Here is a 16,525-nt window from a genome sequence, read left to right on the forward strand (position 1 = left end):
ACTATGAATATCTGTAATTTTCATCCATTATTTTTCCTAGTTAGAACTACGGGCTACACCAACTTTGCTGTACAAAAAGGTCATCATATCAGGTTTTGGTCATTATCAAAGAAAACAATAATGAAAAAAATATTGAGCATATATCAACTCTACATGTAGGTAAAACAAAACAAAAACAATGTAGTTAAATTTATAGACAATTGTTTGAATACCAAGGATCGCACATACCAGATCGAATTTCTATGCTTCAAGTTTTGTACGAAATTTAACTCTATGAATTCAACATCGGCCTGTATAGAAACAAAAACAGTATCGAACCGTCAGCCGCTTCAGATGAAATACTAACAATCGGACAGAGCGGAGTCTAGTTTTAAGGTAACATACGTATATGTATAACATTTTTGTCCATGTATTACTACCTAATATCATGTTTCTTCTATAAATGTCATTTGCTCGTTCGGCGTTTGTTTAATTATTTTCATTATTAATACCAAAAAATGAAAATTTTGTCAACTTGGATTTTTTCTTAGTACTAAGTATTTCTTGAAGAGGTGACTGACAGTTAAGCAGACTAGATACGGGTAATACCACATCATAAGTTCGCTTAGGGTTAACAAAAAGATAATGTACAAGTAAAGGTTTGGATAAAATTGAAAGATAACAATCCAGACGGTGAATTTTCTTTCTTTAAAGTCACACAGACCGTTTTTGACGCTGTTTAGGAATGTTGGATACCCGACCTCAACGTTTTCATTGTGATGATCTATATAATAATATCATTAAATTCAAACACTTTTATAAGTATTGAATATGAATTTCTTATTATTTTTTACTGTTCGACCAACGTTTAGTTTGTACATGTGATATTAATAATTAATCATTATCAGATTATCACCTGATGTTGCAAGCCTACATGTACTTAGTATATATATAAGAGGTCGGTGTGAGAGCGGGGTCTGCATGCTGCTAGCAAGCTTAAGCCTCAGTCACAACTGGCCGTAAATGTCCGGTGATAGTGCGTGTGCTACGAGCTTTGTCAGTCGGGACTGCCGTGACTGATCGTAGCGTTCAAAATCTTGTTTAAGTGATTAAGAGTGCAACGTATGACAAACTGACGTTTGACGTGTCAGTCGTAAGTGTCACCTGCAATTGCGTTTAAAAACGGGTTGCAACATGGAACGCCGGTAGGAGCCTTACTTGTGTCTTACTAATACGGTTATCGTGTAATTAACCTATGTTTGCCCCACGAGTCAATTGTACCGACGGCTTTTCTACATGTACGACGGCTGCACGGAACATAAAAAATGTTCTCATTAAATGAGAAATATTATTAATTTTAGGTTGAAATGTACTGAAATAAAACAGCGTGAAAAAAAAAATAAAGAAAATAATCAAACCAAAAATGTAATTAATTTCTTTCTTAAGCACATGTTTAATTGGTAAAAACAATAATTGTCAGATTGGGCGACGTGCGGCAATGTTAAGTAATCATGTCATTGTTAGACTCTTCATATAGTTTTGATGACATTTAAGTTATATTCACGACAGTGTCTCGAAAACTTGACATGTATACCGCATTCATATTGACGATGCATTTCTTCTTTTGTTTGAAAACAAACGATCTGCCGATTCAAGAAATACCCAGTATTTCTTTTTGTATAAAGTCTCTTTTCTTGAAATTTGCCAATAAGCATTTTGTTTGTTTCTTCCATTTGGTGGTTTTATTTTTTTTCTGTTGATGTCATCTTTCTTGTTTAAATGAATTTTTTATTGCTTGACTCTTTACTTACATAATGCATTTGTGAGCGATTTTTAAAAGTGTTATTTACTTTAAAACGATTTTACATTTGTTTCGAAATATTAACCGCACCGCCCAAAATGCTGACATTGCACTATTTAAACAATTCCCAACTGCAGTTTATTGCTAATTATACCAATGTGCTATAAAAACCGATATAATTTTATAAATATTAAAACTATTCAATGGGGGGAAAAGAAGAAAAATGTAATACATCAAATATTTTTATTTGTATTATTTGAAAATCACTTCTCTGTACATTATTTCTTTGTGATAATTTTAAATATTAGTGTTTCTGTCACTTGACAATCTTATCATATATTTTACTTTCATTTTGATCATTCTAATGCATATAACTTACATATATCGGACAGGTTGATTCTGTTTGAAAGTATACCAAATTCCATTCAAAAGGAAAAAAGATCACGAAAACAAAATAATTACAGGAAGTTATCGTTTTAATGATGTCAAACACTAGTTCAGTCTTACAAAGGTATGTATGAAATTTAATGATAATCACCTCTCTTAGCAGCATGTATACGAATATTCATTAATAGCGTTATATATTGTTTTAAATTTCTTAAATGTATGAAAATGATGCTATTTTTTGAAACTACTTACTTCAGCCTATCTGTAAGCATACATAAGGTATTTTATCATTCCTTAATCGGCACCCGTCTGTCTGAAAACGCGTATAATCTCAACATTGATTTTAAGGACTCCTGATATTCAGATAAGCTACATTTATCTTCCAATATATAAATTTTATAACCATAAGAAGATTATAGAAAGCAGGTCACCTTAAATGATTTTGGAATATCATTTGAGGATTTTTTTTTTATTTGTATAGTAAGATCAAGGTAATGTACTAACTCTTAAATATATATATATATACAAATAACGTACGTATATGGTTACGCATAGAAGTATGGGCGAAATATTGTAATTACTTGCAAACCATTCGTTCTAATTGAAAGTATTACAATTTTTCTGTTCTTTTAATGATTTGGAAAGAATGCTTTTCGTTAGGATATTTCTAAAGAGAAGATATATGATCAAACTACCTCTAACAGAGGTAGTTTAATGTAACCTTGAAGAATTTATTCGACATTATTTCTTGGGTTTTGGGTAGCCATTTTGGGTCACCTATAGTCTGAAAAATCTGCATCAAATATTAATTCTAGTAGGATATTTATATCTTACAATGCCAATAAACTTTATTGAATAAAATAGGTTTTTAAAAATTACATTTTTACAGAGATTAGAACGGGACTATACTTTTGGCAGAAGGTTTTCAAGAAGGAAATGAACAATTTTCATAACTCACTAGGTTTAGAGTACTATTACTTTAGCTTCTTAATTTTCAGCGCATACCGAAATTCCAGATAGTTTGTGTATTACGATTTATTCATAATGTTTTAAAAAACATATTTAAACAATATTTTACTATTTCTATCGATATATTTTGGCATATTTAGCTTATATTTTATAGAAGCTAAGAAGAAATTAACTCCAATTTTAGTCAAAAATTAGCTTATTTCATGCCATATTCCAAATTTTCGAGATGTGACCCCTACTTGATTTGCTTTGAAATGAAACAGTAATCGTATGTCTTTTTGTATGCAAAAGTTTGGAAAGATGACATTACTATTATTGTTATTATTTGCATTATAATTTAATTACTCCATTTAATAACATGTTTTGGTGGGTTCGTCATGTACTGGCCTGTGAAGCAACCAGTAAAGCAAGACTTTTTAAACTTTTACTGATATTTTATTTTTATAGTAACTAAATATGTTCAACTTCATACTGTATTAAAATCATAATCAAATACATGTAATAGTTCAAACTATATATATTTGTTTGATTTCTTTTAATTATCAATTTCCATGTCACATTTTAGCGCAAATTTCAGGAAAATTATCATTTCTGTTTGGGGCTCTATACTGAAAAAAAATGGCATGTGACATGGGTAATAAATAAAATAAATGAACGTTTTAGGTCCCCATCTTCATATCCATATCGTTTTCGGATAATTGACATTACTATTATATCAGGTGTCAACCTCCTTAAGAGTCCCAATTTATGTTACACTCGTATAGATACAAATTAGCTTCACTACTTTTATGCTATTTTTTAAAACGTAGCCGTTAGACTAGTTCTTTAAAGAAGCGACGTATACTTGTACTGAATTCAAATGTAACGACAAGCGGATTATTACGCTTTGCGCCTGCGTCGCATTGAACAGTAAACAAGTTCTGTCACACGACAAGGATGGATTTGACCATCCATTAAAGGGAGATTGCGATCAGAAAAAATAATCTGAGTTAATAAATTTGAAAGGTTTTGAGAGGCAGCAAACTGATTTCAGTTATCTCCTCTGTTATAGGTTAACATGAGCAGGTTGATATACAGTTTCGGCAAGGTTTATAAAAACAATGGACCATTAAAAGACATTTCTTCGAAAATGCACCACAGAGTTCCTGTGTAGTGCTCTTATATTTACTTAAAAAACAACAACAACAACGAGTCACCCATACGTGTTGCGAGGGTGTCTTCAGAACATACTGCTTACTGTATTCTTAGTTCTAAATTATAGATGTTGTATGATATTTGTTAAACTAGAAGTTTATAATTTTTTCCGAATATTAAGCCACATAGGTGGAGATGGTTACTTGAAATACATCCCGGTAGTGTTGCTATGTATTGGCATTTTGGTGGGAATCGCAATATGTATAAAATACAGGTGAGTAAACACAAATTAGTGTTTATTTTGTTTTGTTTTGTTTTTCAATTTCATTATCTATTCGTTGCAAATCAATGTAAACATTTTCAGCGTTTTTGTCCGTGATGAATTGTAATAAATTGCAGAAGATTTTGATAAAAAAAAACTTAGTAGAAAATATTAGAATAGTATAATCAACAAAATTTACCTTTGAGGGTAAACGGCATTATGCTGCATTTTTTAGGAAATTCAATTCAGCGTTTCGCCATATTCCTCTTCAGTTCCATATTTAAAAAAATAAAAATATAAAATATAAAAAAAAAAATAGTTAGATGCATAAGATTGTAAAAGCAGAAGATGTTTTGAAACTGAACAAAAATATATTGTCAAGCACAATGAATAAAATTGCTCGATTAAGGTTCACTTGTTATATGCATGTACCCGGTAAAATATTGTGGTAAAATATTGTTTTTTTTATGCACCTGTACAATTTTTTACTGTCATCTGCCTTGAAAAAAGAACAGCAGTTGTCCTCTAGATCTGGTCCTCTCCCTACAACGTCTTCCGTCCAGGAAAATTCCCTTGTGACTTATCGTTAAATTATCTGCAATTTCGGCCCAATTGTTGCATCCAGCACCGAAAAATGGGTTAAAAGCTGCTAGTTCTTTTCATAAATCTATGTCAACTTTCATTGAAAATTTAACGTTTACTTCCTTATCGTTGACATGCTGTATCCCTACCGTAATAGAGACTGTCAGTACCGTTTGAACTGTTCTGAACCGAAACAAAAATTATTATAATAGGTATACATGAAAATACTGTAATGTAATTCTCTCATTAGGATATGCGAGGGTGGTGTTGGTAAGTAGAAGGTAAGTCTGGATTTCGAAAAATATTATTATTGACACCGTAGTGTTTTTGCTTAATAAGGGTATTTCTTTTCAACATGATAAAACTGTTTTTACTTTTTAAAACAAATAAAAGAATAAACATATGTCGTGGATCAACATGTTGTTTACAACATGTAAGCACAACTTTCAGTGGCTAGATATACATGTATTTTTCACAATTCGTTCACTGAATATAAATTAAGTTACAAGACAAAGTATTTTGATAAAATTTGTTCCTAAAAATTCAAGGGATTTGATAGGTGTTGTTAATCTTTCAATAAACATAGTTACAATTTTACTACGTACGTGTTGGGCTTTCTCTCAAGGTCAAAACGAGAAACACGTAAAAAATATCGGGTCATGTGTGCATAGTACGCATAATTTGATGACGTCATATGTACATGTTCGCCCAAAACGAGTAATGAATGGTCTCTATTATTACAAAATTACGTGTTTTTCAAGCACGAAGTCTTCTTAACTTGTTAGTTATGTGTGTTTGAAACGCCTTGTAGTGGTAAATTGATGAAGTTAACTGTTCTGTTGTTTTTGAAACAATATACCAAAATACATGTGACCTAGTTTCTGAATTTATTGTCATTTGTTATAGAACTGCTATGCCTTAAAGATTATTTTTTATCATTTTCTTAGTCCACGTATTTTTAATCAATTTGAAGAACTCAACTTATTTATCGATCCATATGTTTAATCAGGACAATGTGAATATCTGTGAATATTTTAAAATGCTACAGCATACTTTATAAAAAAGAACATTCAACTTTTGACCGATTTTGAGAGACTTCTTTGAATTGCAAAAAAACAAACAAACAAACAAACAATAAAATTAACAAAAATTAGTCATTTTTCAACTTCGATATGACGACAAATCGATTAATAACCAAACAATCGAAATTGTACAGATGGTCCCTTTTTGTGCTTAAAACTACCATAGGTATATAAATATTTTACACTTTATTCCGATTGAGGCGGTTTTATTTTTAACTAAAATCTAACTAATGTAATTTATGCATTCCGTAGAAATATTATGCGTAGGTTCTTAAGAAAATGTGTTTTTTTACAATGTACATGTATATAATATATGTCATAAACTGATGAATAAATCCTCTGAATCGTTTGTATTTTTTTAGACGAAGACTTGTAGAGGGTGTGGTATGATCATTACTTTTTGATTTATGATTACTATATACAATAACTTGTGTTGTGTTGAACATATTTTATTGACTAATGCCAAAAGGATTGGACACAAGTTCCAAAAACTTAGAATGTCCTCTCCTTGTACATAATATATTACAGTGCCATACAATGCCAGTTAACATTGATAACAGTTATAGAACATGTAATGAAATACAAATAAATCATTAGTTTTAAATCTAGAATTAGAATTAGGATGGATAAGAAAGTTATGCAAATAATTCAAAAACTTAGATAAATCTACCACACTTTTGTATAAATGTATGAACTTCTTTAAATATTTTTATGTTTTCATCATAAGATAAAGTGTTGTCACCCCAAAGTAACAAATGTACATCAATTATATTCAAAAAGTTAACTGATAAAAGATTATACATAAATGATTGTCTTAATGATGAATATTTTTTACAAACGAAGAACAAGTGATGTGCATCTTCTAAACTTCCACATGAACACATTGGGTTGGCTATTATGTTACACCGATAAAGATCACAATTGAGAACACAATTATGCCTTAATTTCGTATGAATGATATTCAAGAATCTTTTACCAAAAGAAAAATACTTAGGAGGTTTTGTATAATTGCTCTGTAATGATTTCTTAAAAATATTTAACGAAGTAGCTTCCTTGGTATTATTATTCAGACTATTCCACTTACGAATAGTGTCAGGAAAAAATGACTTATTAAAAGCTTCTAATCTACATCTAGGCAAAGAATAGTTTGAGGAGTTTCTAGTATTATAGTTGGAAGTGACATTTCTAATTTCAGGAGTTATGTCTTTTAGATAAGAAGGAACAAGATTGTTATGAATTTTTAACATAGTAGATAATTTAAGGCGGTCTCGTCTCGTTATTAATGGTTCCCATCCTGTTTCCAAATATAGAGAATTTCTTGAGGCTATGACTGAAAGACCTGAAACTATTCTTGCTGCATAAAGTTGAACCTTTTCAAGCTTATCCATATCAAATTGGGTACATCCAGACCAAACTTCAACAGCATACTCTAGTTGTGGTCTTATAAATGATACATACATTTGTGCTAAAATATCTCTAGATACAGTAAATTTAAGTTTTTTAAGTAGACCAAGTTTTTTGTAAGCTTTTTTAACAATGATGTCTATGTGATTAGACCAACTAAAATTTGAAGATAACAATACTCCTAGATGCTTGTGTTGTGAAACATATTCCAAGGTACAATCATCAAACAACAAATTAGGAAATTTTTCAACATTTTTAAAACTAAAGAATACAAGTTTTGTTTTTTGTGGATTAAATTCTAGAAGCCATTGCTTTGACCATTCCTTCAGTACATGAAGATCATAATTAAGATTATCTTTTATGACAGAAATATTGTTTGAACACTGTTGTAATGAACTATCATCAGCATAAAGTCTACATATTGATCTCATGTTTTCAGCCACATCATTTACATAGAGTAAAAACAATAATGGGCCAAGAACAGAGCCCTGGGGAACACCTGTATTTATGAATTGGCTGGAAGAGAGTTTGTTTCTATACATAACCTTCTGTGTTCTATTACTTAAATAGCTAATAAACCATTCAAGAATTGGCCCAGAGACTCCATACGATTTAAGTTTATGAATTAGACCCTTATGCCAGACCCTATCGAAAGCTTTTGAAAGATCAAAAAAGATCATACAGCTGTAATTACCATCATCAATACTTTTCACAATAGAATGATATGTTTCTAAAAGTTGGTAAACAGTTGAATGTCCAGGCAAAAAACCAGCCTGGTATTTATAAAATAAGTTGTTGGCGTGTAAAAAATTGTATAGATGTTTAAACAAAATTCTCTCAAAAATTTTACTAATACAACTCAGCAATGACACAGGTCTGTAGTTTGATGTGATAGATGGATCATCTTTCTTAAATAAAGGAATTACATGTGCCAATTTCCACCAGTCAGGAAAAGTCTTAGATGTTAGTGATTTATTGAATAGAAGACACAAAGGTTTTGAAATAGTTTCTTTGCAGGATTTGAGCATTTTGTGACTTATACTGTCTGGGCCTACTGCTTTATTAACAGGTATTACTGACAAAATGTCAAAAACTTCGTGTTCTTGGATGACAAGGTTTGAAAAATTGTCTGTACACTTGTGTTGCAAAATAGGTAAGTCCTTATTGTTATTATCTAAATTAGAAATTAAACTAAAGTATGTATTTAAAAGTTCAATCTTATCGTTATCTGAGAATGCAAACGTATCAGTGCCATTATTGTCTGTGTAATGCAGAGGTGGTATTTCAGTTGTAGATTTGGTGTGAAAAACATCTTTCATTAACTTCCAATAGAGCTTTTGATTGTTTTTACTTGCATCACTCAAATAGGAATCAATATTATCATAATAATTTGAAATGGCATATTTTTTCATGTTGTTGACCTTATTTCTAAATTTCCGAAACAAATACCAATCTGAATCTTTGCAGAATTTCTGAGCTTTTTTTCTCAACCTATTTCTGATACGTATAGTTTTGCGTAAAAGTGAATCCATCCAGGGTTTATCATTTGGCCTAATAGTAACAGTTTTTTCTGGTAAACATTTGTGTATGATAGACATATATTGATGTGTAAAATTGTTTGCAGCAGTATTTATGTTATCTGTATTATTAATGATATTGCTCCAGTCACATTCTTTAATAAGATTGTTAAGTAGTATAAGGTTTGCATTTTTGTAGTCCCAAATTTTTCTTTTGTATGAAATATTTACATTTGGATTTTGTTGTATGTAAATGTAAGTTGCTTTGTGGTAACTGAGTGTATGACTAATAGTACCTGAATCGTGGATTTTGATGTTTTTGCTTACAAGAATAGGATCTATTAAAGTGCATGTATGCTCAGTGATCCTTGTAGGTGTATGTATTGTATTTGTTAAGTTGTTCGAGTTCATAATTGTGTGGATCTCATGTGTGGAAATAAGGTTGAGAAAATTGACATTCAGATCACCTAGAACTATGATGTTAGAAGAGATATCATTAGCTCTTTCAATCGACCATGAAAATTTTTGCCAAAAAGTACTACTAGAATTTGGTGGGCGGTATGCACAGCATAAAAGAAGATTCTCAATAGCATGTGGTATTTCAATCCATAAGATTTCTGTACCGTTGGGTTCTAAATCATACCTCCGAGAGGCAACTATAGAGTCAGAAATATATATCATTACACCTCCCCCATAGGAGTTGCGATCCTTCCTAAAGCTAGTTTTGTATCCCTCTATATTTAGACTCTCATTGCTAATATTTACATCCAAATGGGTCTCAGTAAAACATAATACATCAAAATCTTGAACTAAATACAATAAGGAGTCTATCTTATTTCTTATGCTTCTTATATTGATATGCATAATATCAAGAGAGTTTTCAGCAGAGGGACCTGGATTAGTTTCAATATCTCCAGATAACAAGAGAACACAAAATATAAAAATTTGTGCACAAAAATTGAAAGTAATGTACCAATTTGAAAGAAATTTGAATAATTGTTTAGTTTTGAATAACAATGATTGGACTGCATATAGTAAATAAGCAAGTTTGAAAATGGTAAAGTAAGATTTCTTAAAGATGTTGTGGTATCTCATATAGAAAGACCCTATGGCGGCTCGATATTGTTCTATTGAGTTACCCATTGTCTAAAACATTAAGTGAGCAAGTCATAATGCATATGGTAGGCCGCCACTTGGTCTGGGTATTGACGATTAGAAAATCACATGTATGGCAATAATTTGTATATATCAACATAAAAAGAACATAAAATAAACACAAAGAAAAACTGGGTAATATATACATGAACTTGAAACAACAAATTGTATCACAATAAAAAGTATCTTTCAGAAATATAAGGTTGGTATGAAAGATACTTTGAGACTTTCCCAAACAACGTGGGTATTTACATCTATATGCATGCTTGGTCAAAGTGGGAAAATGACCTCTAGTTAACATGCATTGCAAAAAAGAAAATAGAAAAAAAAAAAGAAGAGTGCGTGTGAGAATACATACATACATTTGAACATCGACTGCATAGGTTGGGGTTCCGATAATATATATATATAGAACTGGAGTGCAAAGTGAAAGTTAAACGTTTTGTAGACGTTGATTATTGTGTACACAAAAATAAAGCGTCCTTGTGAGAGCGACGAGTCACGCACGTGGAAATGTTTATAAACAACATTCGGTGGCTGGATTCACGGACAGTTAATTTACTTGTTGTTGGTTATTGGAGTTGACGCGAGGATATTGTAACCTTTTTCCACTGACACCATTTAGTTTACAGAATATACGACCGTCATAGGTCCAGGAGCTGTTTATTTTCCGTAGTTTTACAAGTTCTCTTGTTTTACGAAAGAGCTCTGATCTGGTCCGTGTAAGGGCCTCATTGATATAAATGGGGTCTGTCTTTTTGGTTGGATTGTTGTTGTAGGCCTTAAGGTTTCTTTTATTTCCATAAATACGGGCCCGATCCCTATAGCTCACAAACTTTACAATTATGTCTCTCGGTCTGCTATGGGAGTGGGAGTTAAATTTGCCTACTCGATGTGATCTGGATATGTCTTTGATAGTGATCTTTTCTTCATCTTCTTTTAGAACTAGGTTATTCACGACATTTAAGACCAGCTGGTCTGTATTATCTTTTGGATTTTCTGGAATACCCGTAAATTTTAGACAGTTTCGACGTGTATATTGCTCCATGTCATCGATCCTTAATTTCAGGTCATTAACCTCTGTGCGAAGGGATGTAACCTCTGGGACAAGAACTTGTGTCAATGCGTTTTTGTATACATCTTTGTTAAGAATGAGCGAAATTGCTTGGTGCAGCGCTGATTCGTCATTTGAGATTGAATCTAAGAGTTCATTAAATTTACTCAAGTCACCAGTGTGTACAGAGCTGTCATTCCTGGCTCTCTTATTGGGGTTGTCTTTTACAGAAGACTTTTTTGACATTTTGGTGAGTAGGTATTCACTATGGCGGGTACACCGTGACAAAGGAAATAACTTGTATGCTATGATATTTCAATGTCAATCAGTTTTAACATCTAAGAATTATTGCTAAAATGACTGGTGCAATCTTTGCCAAAACAAATGTTAGCAACTAACTGGATTTATTATTTTATTTATTCTTAACTATTTTGATTGTCATTAAAAAAAAAAGAATACATCAACACATGTGTAATATACACTTCATTCACTCATTGCATGTTGTACACATTTCACAATCACAAATTCAGTTAATACGCCTTTTGTCAATTACATATTGATATTTTACATTTATCATATTTAAGAAGCAATATTCTGTTTTAAATTTTAATATACCGTATATCAGGTTTTTTCCGCGTCATGTTTTTTCCGCGATTCAGAACCTGGAACGATATATAAAATTTACGCGAATGAAATTTTCACTATTTCAAATTCATAGTGAAAATATAATTCAAGATTGTTTAACCCTGTGAAGTAAGAGGGTAAACGTATCTTAATTGCCGCTCTTTATAATAAAAATATCGGACAAACCATTTACACGATTTCCTTAATGTTAAATAATTACCGATAATAATTTTCAGAGACGCAAACAGTCATAGATAAATAGATCATGTACCGTTACATATACCAGTAGCTCAGGTATAATTAGACATCGGTTTAAGCAAGAAAAGCGACCGTTTTAATTAGCTTGTCAATGGATTATTAAATTAACTATGAGTCTTACATACCTATTATCCTGCGCTTCCGATCCCGCAATTTCTACTCTAAACTTACTGAACACAGTTCAATGTACTTTTACATACCTGTTTACTTCAATTATATAATAAGAACAACACTTTGAATCAAATTTACGCTGATATATTTTCCGCGATTCGGAAATCGTGGCGAACAAAGCGGAAATTGGATACACGCGGAAAAAACCTGATATACGGTATTATAAACGAATTTTATGATTATGACTATTAATTTATAATTTATTTCTTTTTTAACATAAATACAATCATGTCGCTTTTATTCCTGATATATCAATCTTTAGTCTTTTTATTTTGTCACTACACAATGTTTTATAATATACATCTAACTTGTTTGTTGTTTAATTTTTTTAGAGGGAGAGGACCCTTATCTTACATCGATTATCAGGTCACAGATATGACAATACCCGAATGTAGCCACAATATTTGAAACAAACATACTGAGATGCAGTCGTAAGTATATCCATTTACATACAGTAATATTTCCAATGTAATTAATGATTGTTTCATGTTGTATTTTTAAAAAGCCAGCGTATTTAAAGACTACATCATCGATTCACGATTTTGATTTTCAGTTGCAATGCAGGAAACCTATCGCATTACGTATAGCTTTGAATCAATTTCCTTTGAAAAGAAGCATAAAGAATGAAGAGTCACATCAACCATTGTATTACAATGTCTATTATAATATTTATATTTGTTATCATGTTTTTAAATATTAGCATAATTTTATTATTGAAACAAAGCAGACCGATGAACAATAATATTACAAAAAATCAATTTTAGAAAACAATTCAAAAATTTAATAAGGTTTTTTTTTCTAACCAACTATTAATGTTTACATTTTTCAATGTCTTTTTCTGTGATAACACTACAAATTGATTCTTTAATGTACAGTCCAATATATTCAAACGGCGTACAGTAGGGGAACAAACGGGGTTTGCATAATTACAAGTAACAAAAATAAAAATGGCTTATAAACTTTTTCTACATTCTTATAATTTATCGTACAGCTGCTCGAATTATATAATTATAAGAAATCTGTCTTAAAATAATAAGAGATGATAATTTTGGTCGGAGCGTGGTTTATTCTACAATTCAGACCGTGGGTTTTATTAGATATGACCACGCCCCAATCGAGATTATCACCTCATAATACTCATAACATGGTTCCTTATTCATTCAATAACAATATTTTTTCATACATGTACATTCATACACAGTACACTCATATTCGACAATTTATACTAGACACTTTTTTCAAAACGTGTACATGCATCATAAAATATGTTGATTGGTGAAGAGTTAATAAAAGTGTAACAACAATTACAACTAACATAATATTACAACTAACAATGACCACCATGATGTTTGTATAGTATTACCTCCAAAAGGTTAAGTTGGAAATATGATAAAGTTTGGATAAGAATGTTTGAGACGATCTGATACGATGGTGAACATTATTAGTTATCCAGGTCCAACCAAGGGTGTACGGTGATTTACAACAGGTTGTATTCCATACACCCCGAGGCCGCATGCCGAAGGATGCATGGAACATAACGGGGGTTAATCCTTGTACATCCTTGGTTGGATCTGGATAACAAATTTATTTCCTGTATGTTGTACAAATTTTAAAACCATTTTGTTTTACAAGTGAAATAAGTTTGATACATAGAATAGAAAATTGATATTAATTGACGTTTTGATTAAAAAAAATAATTTATTCACACCAATAACTAGAATGTTAATTTATTCATCTACTTCATTTAACGTTAATATATTTTGACTACAGATATAAACAAGAAGTGCATTGTGACGCCTCATTTTATCTATACCTGGCTTCAGCAGGTGGTACGGACATTTACCATCAAATCTCGCGTTTTAAGCAACATATTAAATTAAAAAAACCCATATAAACTCGTCTGTTTTGAAAGAAATTGCTAAAATAAACACAGGTAAACGTCATACTAAGTTAGGCCCGAATATTAGTCAGTTACATACTCTAAGCTCCTACATGTACATCGGCTTTTGCCAAAGCATTGAATTGCCTTAGAATTTAACTTGATTACTTTGAAAGCTGTTTTTCGCCTAAGATTTGAACTCATTTGGATTAGACTCTAATTATGGCCTCAATCTGATTAATATATAGCTCTTACATATTTGTCAATATTAATGTGGTGTCATCATTAAATTTTACATGATCCAGTGTCCTTGTCTGTGATTTAACTACAAGTCGATTCTGTTATATACGTATACATGTAGTCCAAGACAGCTCATCAAAGTCATTGCCCACAGTATATCGCAAAATTACTGAAAATAAAAATAATTACGAATGATTCTTTAAGTAAAATGTGGTGATCAAATCAATCACTACCTGAAGCACCTCGGGCTTTATTGGATTTGATTACCTCCGACCGTATTTGAACACCTCATAAACCTGTTAAACATTATCAAACTTTTATGTATCAATGAATTTTGAATTTTTTGGAATAAGTCAAAAAGGAATTTCACGAGTGGTATTGAAGTATCGATGTACTACAGAACCCTTTAAAGTGTCAATTGGGAATGTTTTCGTTACATGATTCACAATACTTTTCACCTTCATTTTATTCATTTTCTCGATACCGTGTTCCCGATTTGCGATTTCATTACCTATTGCCGGTAAGGTAAAATAATATGAAGTTAAGGATCCTCGACACCCCGTGATATTTACTCGCTATGATCGTACTTCACAACCTTGTTATTTATCGTATTATGAAACAGTTAATATTGCGTTATTTTGGGGGTATATTAGCAGCTTTCTAGTGATTTGATGGTCCCGATTTGGAATACTGCAGTAGTAAATTGAGAGGTTTTGGTCTGTATGCAGAATTTTCTCAAAGAATTGGATGACTCCTAAGCTATAAAGTTTACAAATTTAGATTTTGTGACATTGTGATTTTGCATAGGCATGTAAACTACATCGTTATTTCAGATAACAGTTTATATGAATTACATACTACATGTATATAAAGAAATTATTATTTTTATTATTATTTATTATATTTTGGAAGTTCTGCAATATTTAAATATCCTCGGAGGTGCATGAGTCACATTTTGGCTAGGGTAAACTTTGCACACCTTTTAAAATAATATCCGATGAAAGATGTCTTCCTCATAAATACACTTAAATTTATGTCCTTTTTTATTTAATAAATAAATAAAGTGACGAAAGGTGAAAACACTGGACTAAATTTCGCGAGATAGGAAAGGAAACCAAAGGGGTTCGACTCTTGGTCCTTAACTAAGGGCCTCTGACAATACATTAGAAAATTCAAATCCCACGGTAAGTATTTCCCGGGTATTTTGTAAAGTATAACACATGTAAATGGATATTAAAGAATGTAAATTGTTGTAAACTATGTCATCTTGTGCTTTTCAGGGTATCTGAAAGAAAGGTGTATGATATAGACAGGTTGGTGCATCAAGTTACAGTAAGCTTTGTTGGCTTCAAAAAGAAATACGTATATATATAAGAACAAAATAAACCAAGCATGCTTGTTAAGAATGGCAAATAAGTAATGATTATTGAAATGGAAATGATTAAAACTATTCTGTTACCTAAAGTAGACAAGAATATTACATAGTGTAGACAATGAATTCCTATGCAGGATTTATATACCTTACACCCTTATATCACGCTATTTTGTGTTAAATATCCAGTGTAAGTACACTTTATGAAACTTGTCTATAAATCTGGGTGTTTTTGTAGAAAAATAAAAAAATTGGGCCTATGACCATTGGGACACAATCAGACTAGATATGTCATACAGGCAATTGTTTACATTTCCTAGTTGTTTTCCCATGTCGCTTAATTTGAGCGTCTGGTATGTTACATTCTGCGAATTCTTTCTAGTTGAAAAGCTTTCAATATTTGACCTTGGAAATTGAATACCTATCTTTTATTTATGCCTGGATTGTTTTTCACCCGCGCATCACGACGCGTGGTGTATAGTGGTTTTGACTCGTTGGTCTCTCAGTTTTTTTCTGTACACGATCGTGTCAACTCTAAGCGATATTTTGATTATTTGTGATAATGCTTGACATGTAATTTTTTATGTGCAAGGTACTATTAATCTGGCAAAAGAATTTTATATTGCCTCGAAAGGTTTACCTGGTGACTTGTAGA

The 16,525-nt window shown here is 31.4% G+C and overlaps 1 long non-coding RNA gene across 1 annotated transcript; it reads left to right on the forward strand.

Moving 5' to 3' along the window:
- Window positions 1-220: 220 nt before the first annotated feature.
- Window positions 221-13,343, forward strand: LOC117691477 (uncharacterized). Its single transcript, XR_010709580.1, has 6 exons — window positions 221-375; window positions 2,173-2,291; window positions 4,452-4,544; window positions 6,559-6,580; window positions 12,712-12,810; window positions 12,933-13,343. It is a non-coding gene; the product is annotated as an uncharacterized lncRNA (long non-coding RNA).
- The last annotated feature ends 3,182 nt before the right edge of the window (window positions 13,344-16,525 follow it).

The sequence above is a fragment of the Magallana gigas genome, chromosome 9, assembly GCF_963853765.1.
Source record: "Magallana gigas chromosome 9, xbMagGiga1.1, whole genome shotgun sequence".
Lineage (NCBI taxonomy): Eukaryota > Metazoa > Mollusca > Bivalvia > Ostreida > Ostreidae > Magallana > Magallana gigas.